The sequence below is a fragment of the Hippocampus comes genome, unplaced genomic scaffold (assembly GCF_001891065.2).
Source record: "Hippocampus comes isolate QL1 unplaced genomic scaffold, H_comes_QL1_v1.1 scaffold68, whole genome shotgun sequence".
NCBI lineage: Eukaryota > Metazoa > Chordata > Actinopteri > Syngnathiformes > Syngnathidae > Hippocampus > Hippocampus comes.
In genome coordinates, this window is record NW_017805625.1 from 2,311,198 (window position 1) to 2,331,047 (window position 19,850).

Genomic DNA, 19,850 nt, shown 5'->3' on the forward strand with positions numbered 1-19,850 from the left:
TCCGAAAATATAGTTTATAATCTTCAGTAACAAATTACACACACACGACATAAAAGGACGAGGTCCCGCCGAGATTTGAACTCGGATCGCTGGATTCAAAGTCCAGAGTGCTAACCATTACACCACGGGACCTGAGTGGTTCTCACTCATTTTCTTACGGTATTTAACAATATGTCAATACAACTCCAGATGCAGAATTGGTTCAGTGGTCCACTGGACGTATGAACAATCCATGTTTCCCAAAATCGAGTATTTTTTACGCAACTCCATCAAGCTGTCGTCAGCGTGACGTGTTAACATGCAAGTTAGCCGCTGGTAAGAGGGCGTCGCGACGTCGAAAGTGAAATGAACCGAAAGGCTAAATGTACCATGGTAGAATTTGTAGTCTTATTACCTTGTTGGTCATGACATCCAAACTTGTCGATTTTACGATTTAAAATAAAAACAGCAGCCAGGTAGTTAATCCATGCTTGGCTTGATCAACGTGCTATTCACACAACCACACGTCTGGTTACTAGTACCATGCGTCTCATTTCGTCTGTGTGATGGATCTGCGCAAGAAGGATCATGCTGCGTTCAAACAGCATCTCGGCTTGTTACAACATGTTCAAAAACAATTTCCCTCAATAGAGAAAGGGCATAATGGTCCTTACTCCTGTCAAGTACCCCGTATGTGATCCGATGACAAGGTGAATATAAAGTATGCGAGTCGTCATGCAATGCACTTATTATCTGATTTCTACCTTCCATTGCTGCAAAGAGGATGTTTTGTGCAAATACAGGTACTTAAGTCATGACACACTGTTGTACATACAGCAGGGGCGTACAGAGGGTGGAGCCCCAGGCACCCACCCTTTAAGGGAGGGGGGGGGGTCCATAGCACCCACCCCACAGACTGCATGTCCGTCTGCGATGGTAGATGAATTGGCATGTGGAAGAGGCATCCGACTGTAATCAATGGGCATTTACAGAGGAAAGGTTCTGCCCAGGTTGGGGTTTCAAACTTGGGTTAGAGCTTCAAAGTTGGATTTTAAATTAGGGTTAGGGTTTCAAATTAGGTTTTAAAACTAAATTGCACTGTCATCCAAAATTGATCATCTCGTCCAGCCAAAGAGGTAATTAACGGTCTCCTTGTTTCTCCCACAGGAGGGAACCAGAGGGGCTTCCATAAGGGGCTGCTCAGCCCACTTGCAGCTGTGCTCCGGCCTCTGGGGGTAAACATTTGAACTCCAGTGTGAAGTATAGAGTTTCTTGGCCTGTGTTTGAATAAATTCCAGTCAGCATCTCTCTTTGCATTACACCACGATTGTGTAACAACTAATTTAGCAAGTCCTGTTGTGTACATGTAGATTTAAGTTTCCAACTCCAGGAACAGCCTTAAACAATATCTTTAGAACACAAAAGTTGAAACAGTCTTCTTAATTAAAACATCCAAGTGTAACTGCGACAGTGGCAAAATATAAAGATGCAGTTTAGCCTAAACATACTCTTTATTGGAATTATTTTTGCATATAGCATATTCAATTCAAAATGTTTGCATGTATATTATTTTTGTAGATTTATTTTAAAATTTAGGGAAAATGAATGATTCATTGAAGAGGTTCTCATACTATTTTTTATATTTTTGAGCAGCACGATAGTTCTACATAAATACATTCAGTTGCATAATGTCACATAACACCACGGCGGATATGTGATGGTCGAAGCCAGAACCGAAAACTTTTCCTAGTTAGACAAGTTTACAAATTGTTTAAGACAATGCAGAAACTAAATTCCTACGCTGATAAATACTGTACAATAAAACTTTGATGCGGGCTCCGTTGGTTCTAGACTTACAAATCCACGGCATATTTTACTTAAAATAATGAAGTCAACCTGACCATGTGTAAGTGTCGTGATCCTCTCACTTCTTTGCAGTTGGCGTTGCCCTCATTCAGGGTCAGTCGATTCTCATTGCAGTGAATTTCCATTGCAATGTTTTTGTGTACAAAGATAGATTATCGTGTATATTTTGAGTGCGGGTGGAGCATCTGTGTGTTGTGTGTTAACGTATCCCTCTTCACTCTCACACCTACAGCTCTGTACCATTTCACATGCCACACATTGAGACTTGCAATTCACAAGACCATCAATCTGTCTGAAACAATAATACGGTGTTCATATTCATACGCATACAAATAAAGCACGTAAACTACAGAGTTTACTGTTGGTGTTCTTTGTAGTAGTCCGCCTGCGCCGTTGACGAGCACACAGTCAACTCTGGCTGGCTTAACGCTGGCTGACCAAAAGCATGTGTCTCTATATGAGCTCGACTGTGCAAGCTATTCATGTCACTGCGCAAATGCCACGAATACAAATTCTCTCAGTTTAAGTGGGTCAAGTGTTTCTGATTTATGATTTCCACCCTCATGCTTTCCAGACAGCTACCCGGCCCAGCTCGATGTGAGAGTCGGAGCATCTGAGGACACAACTTGGCCCAGGCAAAATCCAAGTCGGACATGGATGCAACACAGCTGAATAAATCCCTGTAAGCGGAGACGCTTGAATCTGGACCCGGTGCCAGACTTGGACGAGACCCAAGCCACAGGACAAATGATGAGCATAAACCTAACACCCACACACTTTACTACCAGCCACTGTGTGAATCGGCAGCCTGCCACAGCGCCTCCACAATATCATTATGCGCTTGAGACAGAGCATAAATGTGGATATCGATACGCATGTCGAACCGAGTGCCCCAAAAGCCGTTCGATTTGGAGTTCAAATGGATCAAAATTCAGACTTCAAACCATCAGCATTTGTTTTAATAAGTCCATAAGTGTTTTACTTTTTCTTTAGCTTTTTTCTTTCTTTATGATCCCATCACAGATAAGATAATTTGTTGCAATTTTTTTCTCTAAAATGAAACAGATTTGAGAGAAGCCTCTTTAGCTTTTTCCTTTTTTTTTAATGATCCCATCACAGATAAGATAATTTGTTGCATTTTTTTTTCTCTAAAATGAAACAGATTTGAGAGAAGCATGTGACTCCTTACTGTTCAGCACCAAATGTGTGTGATACAACTGATTGAGTTGTTTTATTTATCCAGACAATACTTATGAAATGCTGTAAAAGAGCTAGACTGTTCTCTCCGCAGCACGTTTCCCTCGGGCGTCTAAGCCAGTAGGCTATTTTTAAACTGCTCTCTAAAAATACATGTTTTGTAACTTTATTCTTAGTTTAATTTATTTAGAACATTTACAGATGTTAAAATGAGATTTTTTTTCTCACTGTAAATTCCATGACAGTCTTCTGATGGAGACTGTTCGGACCTGGAACAAATGAATTATTGTTTCCAGGGAGAATTCCCCACTTGATTTTATGCAGTAATGACACAACAGGGAAGGGCAATTTAAATTCTGGAAGTGGGCCCAATTTTTTTTCAGTGCTACTACACATTTCCTCACCAAATGTGTGACAAAAATGCTATCTTAAATATGGGTAAAATACATACATATGTGCAAAATACCTGCTCATTATATATGTCAGTTTTGCTAATACATTTTCAATGCATGTACAAATGATCCATTATCCTAACCCAACAACAAAGGCTTTGAAGCGAACAACAAAATGATCACAGACTGTAATTTTTTCCCAGTGCAAAAGGCTCTCTCTCATAAAAATTACTATTCAAAGACAGCACAAAACAGCTGAACAAGAAAACAACAATAAGTGCAAGAATTTTTTCACAAAAATAAACCAATTCAAAATGTTAATAATATTGAGGTGCACTATGTTTTTGTCCTGCACATCATTCCAAATCTGCACAATATTATTATAGAGAGAGAGAGAGAGAGAGAGAGAGAGAGAGAGAGAGAGTCTTTTTTTTATGTTTTAATTTTTTTAATCAAAAGACCGCTCAGGGTGTGGTCGCGGGCCACCAGTTGCACACCACTGTGTTACAACATTTACAAACGACTTTTCAGTAAGCTATTTGTAATTGGACAAATGTATGTGGAACAGGGAAATGTGTGGATGAAGCTTTTAAACTCATGGAATTTGCAGATGCAGTTTTGACTAGGCCTACAGCAGGAGTCCAAAAACAATTTTTGGTTGGAAGAGGATATAAGAAGCCGGATGGGGCCCTTCTCCCTCTTTCCCTCTCTCCTTCCTATCTGTCCCCCTTTACCGTGTTTTTATTACAGACACACCCCTGACCTTCACATTGGCCTCCTCCACTGGACTAAACGCCACACACGCACGCGCACACAAACACGCGCTTTGTACCACCGTGCACCATGCTTCAATGTGCAATACGACGGTGGACGTAAAAATGCCATGTGAACAAGTGAAGCGCGAAGGCGCAGCGGATTCGATATTTACTCAAGGAAAGCGCGACAAAACATCAATAGTATTCATCGGCGTTTTTTAGTCATCTATTTTCAGTGCACACGGTGTGCTTTGCATTGCAAGTGTAAGGCAACACACTGCTCGCCACGGCGGCATCGCCTCGCAGCCTACCAGTGCACTGCAGCGTAGACACACCCCTCGTCTCCACACGCCTGACCGCACACATTCTGAGGATGTCAAACAATAAGGCGAGACGCATGAAAACAAAACAGGGTGAGCATGTGCATCTTCTGATGGCGCGATTTCAACATTCGACCGGGGACAAAGTGTACAAATATGTTTCCATGTTCAGTTCACAGACTGAACACCCGTCGTTTCATAAACAAAGACTCCATGTGTGCAGAGAAAGAAATGGCCTAAATTGAACAATCTCCGCCAGTCGAGACGGAACATCGTTGATAATGGTGTCGCGGTAATCCCCGCACCGGGGGTCTGCACAGTGCTTCACGCACACGCACACACACACACACACACACATTGGAGGCAAAACAGTGGTGCTTTAAGCTCACGCGGTCAAATTTGTTTACCTCTTCGTTACCTCTGACGTCACGACACACCCCTGTTTCAAGGGCTGGATTGTTGCGCGACGGACATCAAAGCCGACCAATCGGCGCACAGCTATGCAGAAGTGTCGCCAACGAGATCAGGGCCGATCCGCGGAGCTCACGCGCGATTGGCTACGTGGGAGTATGTGGGCGGGGAGGAAATCCCTCTTCCCAGTAGAGGCTCCGAGGAGGAGGCGATGCATAACAAAAAGTAATGGCCATCTATTTGGTTACTGAAGACTCAAGGATATATGTCGTCGTACTACAGTAGGTGTGAATTTCTTCTACGACAGTTAGAGCGTCTGTGTTTTGTTCTTCCCCGTTGAGTGTTTGACACGCTCGGCCGTTGCTCGCCTTAACAACCTGCCCGAAGTTGTTTCGCGCTTGAGGGTTAAAGCTAGCCTGCTAACCACGCTAAAGCGTTAGCCACTACCAGTGTCGCCGCGTGTGTGCGAGCCCGACGTCTGGAAGGGCGGACGACTTCTTTCCACATTCATGAGATTCGCGAAACACCACCGTCTCGCCACTTTTAGAAACGATCCAGCTCAGCGTGGGAGTGGACGCGCACGAAGACGGCGTGTGAAGACCAAAAGCAACTCGGGTCTTTATTAGTGGAAAAGTTGAGTTCAGCTGTTTAGGTGTGAAAACTCGCATTGCACAAGAGCGAACGTGCAAAAGTCCAGATGGTGACTTTTTGAAATGACTCTTCCTTACGAAATCTTAATTTCCAACGCCAGTCGGGTCTCATAAACTTGTCGATGTATCCATAACGTTGCGCAACTTCAGATGACAGCGTTGGTGGTGTGATGATTAACACCGCGCGTGTTGTGTTTGGGGTTGATACTATTCCTCCGTTACGTAAAACTGCAATTGTAGGTCAGGTCCGAGGGTTAAGGCCCCCTTCACTGACTTGCCACATGCCTTTTTGCTTTTCCACTGGACAGGATTAACATCTTGGGATAAACGGAGGAAAGCTTTCAAGTCTCAGCCAGTGTTCAAGGGCATGCCAAATCCTCAGGTGAGCCATTTCTATCACACATAAGCAAAAGCTGCTCACTGATTTTGTTTTCCCTGCTGTGAAAATGCCCACTTCTGGTTAAAAAAAAAAAAAAAACAGAAGGTAAAATTACTTCTGTCATGTAATGTCACATTTACATTCTTATATTAATAGGGAATAAGCCTTCAAGTAAAATGGACATTTGGAATAAATAGTGTGTTTGCAATTGACTATAAGGGCAGAAATATTGAAGTATGTTTTGCAAATAGCTGTTAAATTCTTTAAACAATTCCCTCCACGGTCAATCATTACGCTGTCTGTTGTGGCTGATGGATGTACTATACCGTGTTCATATACTAATACATAATCGTCACAAGTAGGCATGGGTGTTTGACTGCATTTCATCGATGGACAGTTGGGGGGGGGGTGATAAGCCATCAATTACCTGATTGATAGTTTATTGTAATAGTTTCTCTTTCTGTATGTTCTGAACACCAGTTTTCATGCCCTAACAAAAGAGAATATTGCACTCACTTTTACTTCAGTTGCTTTGAGACCTTGTAAATTTTCAAAGCAATTCATAATCCTTATGTCCTTGCACGAGTACACATGCTTTGATTTTAATGCTCATATTTTCAATTTGCTTATACATACAAGCATCTTGCTTACTTAGTCACCGAGCACCGAGCCACTTTATTATCCTGTCAAAATGGCGACACGACAAAAAAAATCTACATTTATTATCACCCCCCCCTTTCCCTCCCCCACATCAGGCACTAATTGTCCCTATGACTCCCTTCCATTGATTATGCTTTATATCTGACAATTTGCATGCGTTTCTTCGTATTCTGCACCTGTTTGTACCATGCACAAATGTTATTTTGATATTGGCTGCTCCATTTCCTGAGTGTGGAAAATTAATGACCGGCTTCTCCCTTTCCAACCATAAAGCTGTCTCAATCACCACGGGCATACGTTCCGCATTGAATTTGTATGACAAACCTGTATTAGTTTTGGAAGGAAGTACAGATGCCGCATTTGTGTTTTTCCTCCATCGTTGTCACAAGTGGCAACCCACTTGCAATCCTTGGATGTGATCTTACACAAAGGATTTCCTTGATTAAATGTAGTTGCATCATGTTGTTTATGGAGATTTGTCTGCGTGGGTGTGTGTGTGTGTGTGTGTGTGTGTGTGGTGGGGATGGTACAGTCCATTAGGTACCCATACAGGAAGATACCCTCCCCTTCCCTCCTTTCGTGACCGTATTAATTGCTGGCTTCCTCCTCACGTGTAACGTACAGAGTGAAAGACGCCGTTGTGCCGAGCCGTTAAGAGCCACTTGTATGTACATGCCACATATGCCTTTGTAACTAATGAAGTGGGAAGTTCTCTCGGATGTCTGCGCAGGTCCTCGGTTAACTCCTGTGGCTGAGCGTTTCTAGGTCAAACGCGTCGCGCGGGTTATGTTTGTTGGAGATGGAGAGCAACTCAAGCAGAAAGGAGTACTTCTTGGAAGGGAGCGCGTTCGGCACATCTTCAAATTCGATAAACGTTGACCGCTGGGACAGTGTCATGCAGGTTGATATTTCCATGATAAGATTTCTGTTATTCAATTTATCCCGTGAAAATGATTATTTCCCGTTGCTCGAGAGTCTAATAACGGTATTCTGTGCATTAAAATTCTGTTGCGTATCTTTTAATGCAAATGACGTCATATAAATGAACTAGAAACAGTTGGCGGGCCACGTATTGTCCCGTGCAGCTCTCACGCTGCAAGCGGTTCAGCTCTTATAAAATATGTTAATTTGGTGGCCAAGGAAAGGAGATGCGTGTCGCAAAAGACATTATTTTATGCACTTCACTTCAAAAAAGAGGAAGAGAATCAAAAGATTGGCACCTAAAACTACTCTTGTCTAGAGCGCACGCCGCAACTTTTTTTTTTCTTTCTTCAGTGGGGGAAATTATGTGACCAAACACCACATATTGATTTCGACTGCCTGCTGTGTACTGCCCGCAATGCCATGACTATTTTCCTGCACGCAACTTTTCATCTGGGCAGCGCGGGGGGACTTTATTTACGCGGACACGTTGTGTGTCAGCTGAGCAGTTCATCCTCAGATTAGTCAATATTTTGAAGCTGATGGAATGCTCCCTCTACGTAAGATTTTTTTTTCCTGTAGATCATGGCGACCAGCAGTGTTTTTCAATGCAGCCGCTGGGTCCTATGGAAACCCGGCGGCGGCGCCGCCGTCCCAGCGCAAAAAAAAAAAAGATAAGTAGAGTCGTCAAATTGACGGACGTGCAGCAGTGAAAGGAGTAATGACTCGTGACTATTTTTACATTGTTGAATACTGTCAAATTGCACCATGGGAATGAAATGTAAGCGGAATTAGGAAAAGTCAAAAGGCCTGGAGCATTGTGAACTTATAAACGTGGTGTAATATCACATCAAAAACTTCAAAATAGCATCTCTGGTGTTCTCGTGTTAAGTAGCAAAATTCACCCGTTTTTATCATCTCAAGGGTGGCCTTTTTGCTGCTTGCTCCTTGCGAACGTCACATGACCAAACCCAGAAACAGGTGAGCTGTGGTTGGGCGTTACCTGGCTCTTATAGTTACTTTGATGTCATTCTCAGTGGACAGCAGGTGGCAAAATGGCCACCCACTGAGATGCAAATAAACGGAAGGATTTTGCTGATTCATTCATGTTCCAAAAATCTAATAGTTTTTTGTTTTGTTTTTCTCCCAAAACATTAAAATGTCACATGGGTGAAGTAGAGCTGGGCGATTAATCGAAATCCGGTTTCGATTATTATACTCAACAGTTACAAAGTTGGCATAATTGTATATATAACGTTAAAATATTTTTCATTTTACCACGTCTAATACTATACCGACCATACTTGAGTTCACATTTTGCACTTGAGAGAGCCATTGAAATTGTTTATTCAAAGGTTGCAGGGGGTCGATGGCAATTTCTCAGTGGATAGAAAGTAAATTCCAATGCAAATGTCGGTTTATACAAGGAAACCATACTTGAATTCATACATTTGTACCTTAAAAAAAAAAAAGAAATTTATTTCATAAATGTTGGATGGTCCAAAGGGAACTTAAATAATCAGTGTTTCATATAATTTGATTTGTCTTAATTTTTTTTTTTTTACGGTGAACCATTTTCTTGTTTTGTACCCAAAAATACACAATTGATTCAATAATCACGATTATCGTTATTACCAAAATAATTGAGAGTCATGTTGTTTTTTTTCAGAATCGAGCAACCCTATGGGCAAGAGCACCCTAATCGTCTTTTATAATTATTTTTTTCCCCTCCTTGTCCTCAATATTTCATGTCTGTTCAACCGCATTTGGACTGCATTCCCAAATAATTGAAATTTTTAGGGAGCATTTTTAATGGTTATATAACATACGCTCGAGTGGACGTTTGTTGCCCGTCCAGTTTCTGTCCAGGTAGCTCTCCTTGCATGACCGCGTGTGCTTGAGAATCTGCATTTTCTGTCAAATTCAGCACAGACGTAAACAGGACTCTCGATGTGTGTGTGTGTGTTTGTGTGTTTGAGTGTTTGAGTGGGCTTCTCCCTGCCTTTCCCTCCTCTCTCGAGTCCAGCAAGGGGCCCAGCATAAGGGGCAGACCCGCCGTCGCTACCTCTCTCTCTCCCTTTTGCTGGCCAGCAGCAGGGGCCTGGGTAGGGGAGCGAGAGACCATAGAGTTGGACGCTGAGCCCCCCACTTCCCCACCCACCCGCTTCCACCCCAGTTTAGCCCATCCTGTGTGGGGCACAGGTCACCTTGTCATGTGCTGTTACTGCTGTTGTAACATACTCCCTGTGATCGCAGGAAAAAAAAAAAAAAAAGCACGAGATAGAGGGGAGGGCGCTTGAAAGAAGGAAGAGAAGGGACAGGACTGGACTAGTCGGCTCCACCAGTTGTTTTGCCGCATTGCAAACCTCTTTATCGACGTTGTTGTTTGCTCCCAATTGTTCTGCTTCATTCGTGTGCTCTCCGGGGACATTCTAAGCATTAACTTTGATCATTCTAACTATTGGCTTTTGTTGCCCACGTCATCCTGCCCGCTCCTTGTTTTGTTTTTGTTTTTTCTTTTCTCACAGCAGCGGCTGTGCTGTAACATGTGACTAAAAGCCCATATGTTTCCATTGTGGCCCCCTTCTGAGTAACCCGGGTCGTTCCAGATCTGATTTGTTTTATGTATCTTCTGTACTCGCAGTGACCCGCCCGAGGTATGCGCTAACACATTTCAACCTACGTTTTCCTCCCTTCTCTCTCTTTCTCTCTCTCCGCAACTTCCTCCCTTCTTTTTTCCTTGATGTTTTTTTTTCCTCCAATTCACCCCCGTGTTGAGGACTTTTTTTGGCCTGCGTGTAACACTTTTAGGACCATTTGCGGGATGTTTCACGTGACGTAGACGCGTAGAATGCTCATTAGGCTGTCAGAGAGGGCCTCTTTCCACAGCTTTATTTCCCACTTTCACTCCTGTTTTAGGTCCGGATGAGATTCTGGCTTTGACTCATGTGTTGGGATGTGGTCTCAAAGTTCATTGCTGACATTCTTGGGCTGTGATGCCGGAATTCTTTAGTTTTCACTTTTGAATTTACCACCTTACCGTCCATCTTCCACAATGTCTTTAAACCAATTCCTGCTCAGAGGTGTTGCCTGGCTCCTCCACTTTATCCCCAGTGCCGCAACTCTGTCATGCTGCGCTTCCTTATTAGATCTACTGGATGCTAGTCCAATTTGTTAACTTTAATGGAAGTTAATCTTAACATTTGGGCGGTTTCTCCGGCTGTGGTCTCCTTGTTTGTGGGCACTTGCCACAAAGCAACTCAGAAATCATCGGGCACCTCCCTGTTTGGTGCTCACACACTAATACATCGGTGGTTGTGGAAATTAAATGGCGAGGAGAGGACAGTCTTACGGCGTTCCAAAGTTGCACTGGAGTCCTGCCGTTGTGCATCTTGGCTCTTTGCCGTTTTGGAGTATCTCACCGCGACATGCAAGCATGCGCGCACGCCGAGCAGAAATAATCCAATTAAAGCACTTCTCCTGTACTGGGACGCGGGGCTGTTGAAATGTTTCTTCATATTAGCACTTGTAAACACACCCATGATGTATCTTAAAAGCTTTGCACCATCTGAATTGTGCACACATTTGCCCCATGACGACAAAGCATCACGGTACACTTTAGACGCCATTATTGTTTACGCTCGTGTCACGATAAGTGATCGAAGGGGTGCTCCAGAAAGCATGCCAACTGGCAGGTATTTTAGGCCAAACCGTGATTTGATACTGGTCTCCTCCCACCTGAAACAAATTGTGAATTGTCTGTTTCTTACAATTCCCTTTGATATTGAGGCCCAATCAAATGTAAAATGATGTGATGGCTTTCCCAGACGAGTTACTTTGATTGAATTGATTTTCCGGCCGTATATCTTAATCTCTCACGCTGCGAATTTGCGCTGACGTCGGTGCAAACTTTGCATCGGGCATCCATTTTGTTTTTTGGAGTTTGATGTGGTGGTGGAGCGCATATTGCATAAAAGCAGCAGTTTGTCTGCCAGTGGGACGTCGCCGTTCGACGGCTGTTAACCGGAATGGTGATCGTTGCTGAGCACACGCACACCTGTAAGAAAAATCAAAGTGGAATTCCTCAGTCAGGAGTGCAAGTGGCGGATGTGCAAAGCGTTCGTCTGTGCTCATATTTTATGTTTTATGAAATTATAATGGACACGTTGCCACTCAGACTGAGATGAATCTAATTTGGCGGCGGGCAAAGCCACTAAGAGCTCGCTCAATTCTTTCGCCCGGCTTGCTGAGCTACTTAATCAAAAGTCCTGTGATTATACGTTGCATTCATGTCGAAACAACTCTCGGAACTTTGGAGGTTGTTAATCAATTGCTGAAAGTCACTTAGCAAGAAAGTCTGGCTGAGGTCCAATTTCGGCCGAGCAAAATATACCTCGCGTCTCCCGATTTCATTTTAAACTGCTTTCAAATACTCTTTCGCAACACTGGATCACACCTCAACGAAAATCGGATGTTATTCACAACGGCCCCTTTTCACCTAAAGAGCTATGATTTGAGGTATGGTTAAATGTTTTCGTCGCTTCGTGAAATTTCACACTCACACCAGCTGCCTCCTTACGCTGCTTCACTTTGTCGCTTTATTTTTTTTGAATAGATTTTCATCGCCACGCCCGCGTTAAGCGTCTCCGTTTTGTAGTGGGAATCATACCTTGACGTGTTTCTCTCTGTTGCCATGGTGAATCGGCATTGAGGCCTCAATTACTGGCGTCTTTACGTGGTGGCCGTGCGCGTGCTCAGCTCAAGGTGAATGCGCTGCGCGTGGACTGAATCTATTCAGATTCCGGAAGACCCATCCTGTACCGCTGGCATCCTCATAATGGGGGACGAATTGCAGTGGGGTGTTACTTGCATCAGGGCTTGGGAACACAGCCTGCGGGATATACACGATACAGGTATGGTCACTTAGACCATTTAATATGCATTGCCATGCAGTTCCTAAAAAACAAATAAGCACCCAAGCGGTTGCGGTCTTGTAGAATTCAAGAAATGTCGAATCCAATTTTTCCTCATACATATCGTCTGGCCCCATGTGGACAGAGTCAAATGGCCCTTTGAAGGTTGTGTACTCAAGATTTAAAAGACATACAGTATGTACAGCATACCTGTAGACTTAGTCTTGGTTCTTTTATTTACCATGTTTTTTTTTTTTTTTGAATATTTCCGCTCTTGTCACGCAATTCATGTAGTTGACACAGCAATCACCATATTGTCAAACACTGGGAAGACAAAGCCAGATCGGTGACTACCCTTTGAAAGCTTACCGCAGTGAACGCAACGGTCGTAACCTCTACTGCTTCTTGGACACACGGCTAAATCACGCAAATACACCAGTATTTGAAACTCATGAGAAAAAGGTACATGTATCGGATATGCGACTGAAAATGCAAGACTATTACAAATGACATCGGTGGTTTTGCACCACTCATCAATGGGATATACGATCCCACTTTCCTGTCCAGTCCTAATTATGTACATTTGAGTCCCGATACTTGATAATGCCCTTACTCATTGCACTTTTGATGAAATTGTGTTTTATTTTCATCAGATGAAATACCGTAGACTTCCTACCGAGCCAACTAGCATGGCCAACATCTCGTTTCTGCTCTGACATTACTTCACAAAGCAGAGAAGTAGCGAATCTTTCTATGGGAAATAAAGACTACAATTTGATTTAAATAGAAAAAAAACTCAGTTATTTTCTTTTTGCATTAAGTAATGCAAAGACTACAATTTGATTTAAATAGAAAAACTCAGTTATTTTCTTTTTGCATTAAGTAATGTGCCTACTAGGGGTTGAACTGACAGTCAGATATGCTACTCCGCAATGACGGTTATAGCTTTGGCTTGACTCATCGCTACTCACGTATTTTGGACACAAACGCCTCGCTGAAATCAGCAGGTGGTCGGTTCATGCCAGAAACTCGCGGCAAGGCCTCAAGAGTGTGCAAATATACTATTAAACGGAGAATGGTAGCATGGTCACTTCCAAATTGACTACGTTTACGTGCAGTCAATAAAAACCTTTATAAAACTCGAGGATTGACAGTATTTGGGGTTTGTAAAGGCACAAAAACTCGAATGTGCGCTTATTCGGATTTTTCAAAACCCGGGAAAAGGCCCCTGGGTTACCTCTTTTCTAACCCGCATATTGTGTTATGTAAGCGATATCGTGTGACATCCTCGGAGCGAGGGACGGGTTTGTTCTCCGCGCATGCTGTTGCTCTCTCCGCAAGGAATCTTGGTCTTTGAAGTACAGGAAGTACTTTTGTGCTCGCCATCCTTGGCGTAGCGAGCTTAACTTGAGTACATTGGTTTTTTTTCACGTTATTTTCTGTATCTGTGGCGAAACTGATGCAGCATGATTATTCACACACATGCATACGTATAAGTCCGTATGTCTGGCGCTCAACTTGCCGGAAATACACAAGCAGAGTTAAATAATCATGGTGGAGCGCAGAGACCCAGATCAAAAGCACAATTTTGGAGTGTGGAGGAAACCGACTGCTTTATTCCGATGGTGAGTGACATGAATATAATGTGTTTTATTAATGGTCCAAAATAACAAGCGGGATATGACGTCTATTTGCGTCACCGCGTCCTTGTGTCACTGCTTACATCGGGTTATTCAAATGCAGGAGTACCTCTCCGCCTACGCACATGTAAACTGGCTATTCCAAAATTTTCAGAAATCAGAATTTTGACCTTAACCCGAATATTAACTACATGTAAAGGTAGTCTTGCAAAACATTCAAGTCTCTCCTCATTTATATCATGATAGCACAAGTGCTGAGCATGCTCATCTGGAAATGCATCCGCAAACGCTTGCGATGAAACAGCCTGAAATCCTCACATCAGCCTGCAACAAATTCACCAAATGGCCTTTGGGAACAGTAAAAAGGCAGACACAATGAAACGGAGACAAACCGTGGTCGATCAATCGCCTCTTTTTGTGAAAATGAATGGTTAGTGTCACGAGAGAAATTATTTAAATTTGAGACATGACATCCAAAAATAGCACTTCTAACCGGTTCGGCTAATTTGCCGGTTTGGAGGCAGAGGAAATTCTGATTCGACCCAAAAAGAAAACAAAGAAGGCACAGCCTTATTTTCCAGTGTTCGCACCCGCACCACCCACCAGTTTGTGGCATATTAGCCTCAGCACTTGAGGAGGCATCTACATATTTGAGATGCAGCATTTATGAAATAAAATGGACACACCCAGTGAGTAATTAGGGCATGTTGTCACTTAAGAACGGAACGTATGCACGGACAAGAATGTAAATTGAGAAACGGCTTTTGTTTTGCCCTGATAGGTTTCCTTTTTTTTTCCCACAGTTGACGAGTGTCCCTCGTCTGTAGGTTTAGGACAGATTACAAAAATAAAAACACATCAATTTACAGCTGTGCATTTTTTTTTTAAAGTCAGGTTTTGGAAATGGAACTATATGTACTAAAATGGGACTCCACCAAGCAAAATAAATCACTTTTTCCCCTTGATGCTTCCCAAGATGAGGAGCCAACAGGGATGAGACACTTTTATATTTAGCCTGTAATTCAAGTGTCCCATGAACGTGTATATTTAGCCTGCTTTTTAGATTTCTAAAGCAGACATTTTTGTGTTGATGTCTTCTTGTGTGCTCCAGGTCTGTGTGCCAGCGCTTAAAACTAGTCCTCTCTTTCTAGCTGTTTCCACGTCTCTCTTCTCTGGCCCGCTTCTCGCATAAATCCCTCTCTCCTTCCGAACCGCTTTGCTGTGGGTTGATGCCGTGCCTTCCTGACTGCAGCAAGCGGCCATTCACAGGGAAGGAGATGAGAAAAATCTGCGTGGCCAGGCCCAATTGTGGCGGGTGTTGAAACTACGGTATATGTGCGGTTGTCCGTGGCAACCCCTTGTGAGGATTTGCACAAGGCAAAAAGCAAGTGGGCTCAGGCGAACCTCGGCTTTAAACATGACCATAAATATTTGTCATTTCTACCTTCGGCACACATCAGCGCTGGATATGTTTGTGCTCGCTTGGTATCGAATGGGTCACTTGAGGGGATAGAGCTATGAAATCAATCTTGTACTCTGACCAGTGTTTTGGGTAAGCGAGCGGATTAAGTTCACCGCAACTTTGAAGAGTGAAGAGTATTTGACATACTCTCCGCACTGTACAGCAGCCGTAAATGTTCAGCTGGTGTAAGATAACACCCGCTCATACTTGTCATGTGGCTCTCCCACTTCATGTGATGTATAATTCTGTCCATTTTATTACGGGACTGCGTGTTGGCTCCTTGACTCCGTCGTGCGGTTTAGGGAGCTTTGCTGCCTGTTCCCTCTTTGGTATTCTTCACCATAGTCGTCTTCATTTGTTGTTGTGACGGTAAAGAAATGGAAGAGGGAAGAGCGGTTGGAATTTACCTGCTGGCGGTAGGGGGGAATGCAGGTTGGATCGGTGCCGTTAAACTGCGAGAGCGTTCTCAAAATTGTCAAACTGTCAAAGCGTTATGAAATCGCAAAACCATCAGGTCCTTTTTACCAGTAGTACATTCTTTTTTTCACGTTGGGAACTGTCACGGTTAATTGGTTATTAAGATAATAATACCTTTTTGTGTTCATGTAATCTCCTGGATTTATTTTGTGTCAATAGAATGGCTTCTTTCTCGTAACACCGTAGACTAAAACAATTTGTACTTATCAAGTTGTTGTTTTGCTGCAATGCACCAGTAAAACGACTTGCCAGTTTATTGATTTTTTTTTTTTTTGTGCGCGCACGCGCGTGCGTGCGTGCGTGCGTGTGTGTGTGTGTAAAATCACCCGTGTCCAAGTGACAAACAAATACACACACAGACAGTACAGTCCATACAAATAAATCATTCAGTAAGTGGCATGCTTGTATAAGCCAAGCAGCCGGTAGGGGGAAAAAAAAAAAACATACCTGGCAGCACACAAACAAATCGCTCTGTGACTATCCTGCTTATTCTTAACGCAAATGTGATTGATGCTGCCGATAGTCAGGAACACAATGCATATTATTCAAGAGTGGTAAAGTCAGCGGAAAGCCATCGCTCCGAGCCGTTTGTTGCATTGCGTGCATGAAACTGGAATGAGTACGGATCTGGTCTAATAACCTGATGAATTATTTAGAGCCCCTCTCAATACAACCGTGCATTGAGCGTAATGACCCGTCAAGGCTCAATGGAACCACACAGGGCGGATTTCACTCATTGGTCAGTGATATTGGAAAGTGAATGAGTGCGCCTGCTGGGAGTAGCCGACTTGCACGTGATTTTATTCATTATGTCGAGAGATGAACTATTTCCGTTTAGCGTGAGAGTGAATAAGATCCATGTATTGTTTGAAGCAGTGCATCCCCGTGGTGTTTTTAAAACACCTCATTTTGCATCAATCGGCATGGAGAGCGCAACTTGGCTGCAAACAGGAGGGGGCTGTTTGGTCAATCGGGAATAGATTGGGGTGAGAAAAAAAAAAGATCTACACAATGTTGGGTCTGGGGGAGTCAGTTGACCTACATCTACGAAGACACGAAGTATGGCACAGCGTCTCCCGGCAGCTTTATTCAGATCCAAGCTACATTGGCTTCAAAATAATAGTCCAGAACATCCCCATTAAATTTAAAGTATTCGTCAAAGACGTTTTCGTATAGCATTCATATTTTTTGTCGCTCTGCCGATTGTGAAAATGAAGTGAAATATTCATCTCTCGTCACGACGACTGCCACAATAGTGTCATGTATTAAAATAAACGAAACAAAACTTGCTAATAGTCCGTTGCCGGTGTTCTTGTTGAAGTAATGCCCAGACTGCCAATCCTTATATGGGTTTTAATAAACCTTGTGATTGACACTGCCATCTATCTGTGGGTTTATTGATCAAGTCTTAGAGACACACACCACTCTGTGAAAAGATGACCAAAAATCTCTGCAACGTGGCCGATTGTATTACCGCCTCTGTTGACCTTTGTTCTTAAAACTGGCGAGTGAATGGGCGGCTGGGAGAAAAACGCACACTTTTAGTGAAGTGGTTAAAATAAGAGGAGTACGCCACCTTGCCAGCTTGAACCGAACAAAACTGAATTTGTTTCACCACATTAAACCACCACGTCTGCTTTCCTCCTCCCTGTATAAGTAGAAAGTCCGATTTGTGTTTCCTCTCCATTAACTGGCCTGAGCTCATGTTTTCAGCAGACCAAACAGGCTTTTTCCATCAACAGTCTGTCACTAGTCTATTGTCATTGTGGTTCTGTTGGGTGCCTTTGCTCCTTCCCACCGACAAATATTTGCTTGTCACTGAGGCAGTGTCAAGCTGTGACTTTCTCACTCACCGCACTGTGCCATTGTTTATCATATGCTTAAGCTTGTGATGCTGTGATACACACACAAGCAACTTAGTACGCAGCCATGAGCCACGCGATGCCTGGATGAGCAAAGCGATCTTGTTGCGCTTTGATCGACATATTGTTGGCATGGGGATGTCACAAGAAGAAAGTTCCCAATATGTTCTGTTGAAAGAAATTGAGTCGATGATGAAGCAATTTGGTGGGCGAGTGGTTAGCGCATCGACCTCACAGTGCAGAGGTACCGGGTTCGATCCCAGCTCCGGCCTTCCTGTGTGAAGTTTGCATGTTCTCCCTGTGCCTGTGTGGGTTTTCTCCGGGTACACCGGTTTCCTCCCACATTCCGAAAACCTGCATGGCAGGCTGATTGAACACTAAATTGTCCATAGGCGTGAGTGTGAGCGCGGATTGTTGTTCGTCTCTGTGTGCCCTGCGATTGGCTGGCAACCGATTCAGGGTGTAGCTTGCCTACACCCTGAACACAGCTGGGCTAGGCTCCAGCACGCCCCGTGACCCTTGTGAGGATAAAGCTGTTCAGAAAATGAATGGAAGGATGGATCAAGCAATTGGTCCAAACATTTGAAATATTCGCCCCACTGCGGTTGATTTGTGACTTTGTTGGGGTTTGTGTCTAGTTGGGTTACACTCCTTTCTTTTGACCCGTCATTTCCTCCCGCCACCCGGCCCACTCTCACTCCGCAGTAGAAGCAAAGAAAACAGTAAGAAAGGCGCTTTGTGGAAAGGACAGTGCGCATTTGTTTATGAGGATGCCGGCCTTGTGGTGACATGCCTTTTTGTCCCCTTCACGAGGCTATTTACTGAAATAGATGCCCAAGCACTGAGGGCAAACAAATGGAGCGCACATTTTGGGAGTTGAACGGGAATTTTTCCTTGTGTTGCCTATTGCAAGTAGACATACAGCACACACTCGGTTCACCATACAGAGGACAAATTAGAAACTTGGGTCTCTCCTTCTATGAGGGACACTATCTGGCTTAAAAGGAGAAACGTGACGGAAAGTTGTGTCAAATTTATTGTATAAAAAAAGACCACAGATACCGTAGAGTGCAGACAAAAGTTCTTCAAGAAGAATATTTGGGAAGTTACACCTTAGCTTCCCAAACATAAGAAATCGAATAAATGGAATATTCTGGCACATTAACACCAATGTCAACATGAACAGTTTTCTTTTCACTGTGCAAACATTTGTTTCGAAGGGGAAAAAAATCATTTGATCATCAACCACTTCTTTTTTATTTTTATTTTATTTTTTTAAACAAATATTTAATGGGGCTCTTTGATAAATAATACATGGCAGGTATATAGAGATGTACTACTGGCTGCTGGTCTTAGACTCTTACGTTTATATTTTGTGAGGGCTATGACACTCACAAAGTTGCACCCTTATTCTCATAATGTTATTTTCTCAAAATTTTACTCTGCCCCATTTGTGGAAAAAATAGCACTTGGTTACAACTTGAATTTTATTTTTTCACTTTTCACATTTCCCTTCTGATCTCTCCCTCTGTTGTTCAGTAATGGAGCCCACTGTTGTGAGTACATCCTCCTTGGCCCCCGATGAGTTTGACAGGAACGTGCCTCGAATCTGCGGCGTGTGTGGCGACAAAGCCACCGGCTTTCACTTCAACGCCATGACCTGCGAGGGCTGCAAAGGATTTTTCAGGTACACAAACGCGTGCCGCCAACCGCCGGTGACGTCGCAAACATGCCGATGAGTTGATGTCAATGGAAGCACGTGGTCCGCATAGTTGGGTCCATGTGTTTAGCGTGTGCTTTGTGGAACAGCTTTACCATCCTGCTGAACAGCACAAATTGCTTCACGTACGTAGTAGTGTGCATGCACAGGTCTTGCCGATGTCATGCGACCGCCCGCGCTCACACACACACACACACACACACACACACACACACACACACACACACACACTACACTCAAACATCA

At 43.4% G+C, this 19,850-nt stretch overlaps 1 long non-coding RNA gene and 1 other non-coding gene across 2 annotated transcripts; one reads left to right on the forward strand and one right to left on the reverse strand.

The window, feature by feature from the left end:
* Window positions 1-60: 60 nt before the first annotated feature.
* Window positions 61-132, reverse strand: trnaq-uug (transfer RNA glutamine (anticodon UUG)). The gene has a single exon. It is a non-coding gene; the product is annotated as a tRNA-Gln (tRNA).
* A 4,962-nt stretch (window positions 133-5,094) lies between these two features.
* On the forward strand, window positions 5,095-19,593 carry LOC109522144 (uncharacterized). The gene is made up of 3 exons (XR_002169516.1): window positions 5,095-5,201; window positions 5,879-5,952; window positions 19,424-19,593. It is a non-coding gene; the product is annotated as an uncharacterized LOC109522144 (long non-coding RNA).
* Window positions 19,594-19,850: the final 257 nt, after the last annotated feature.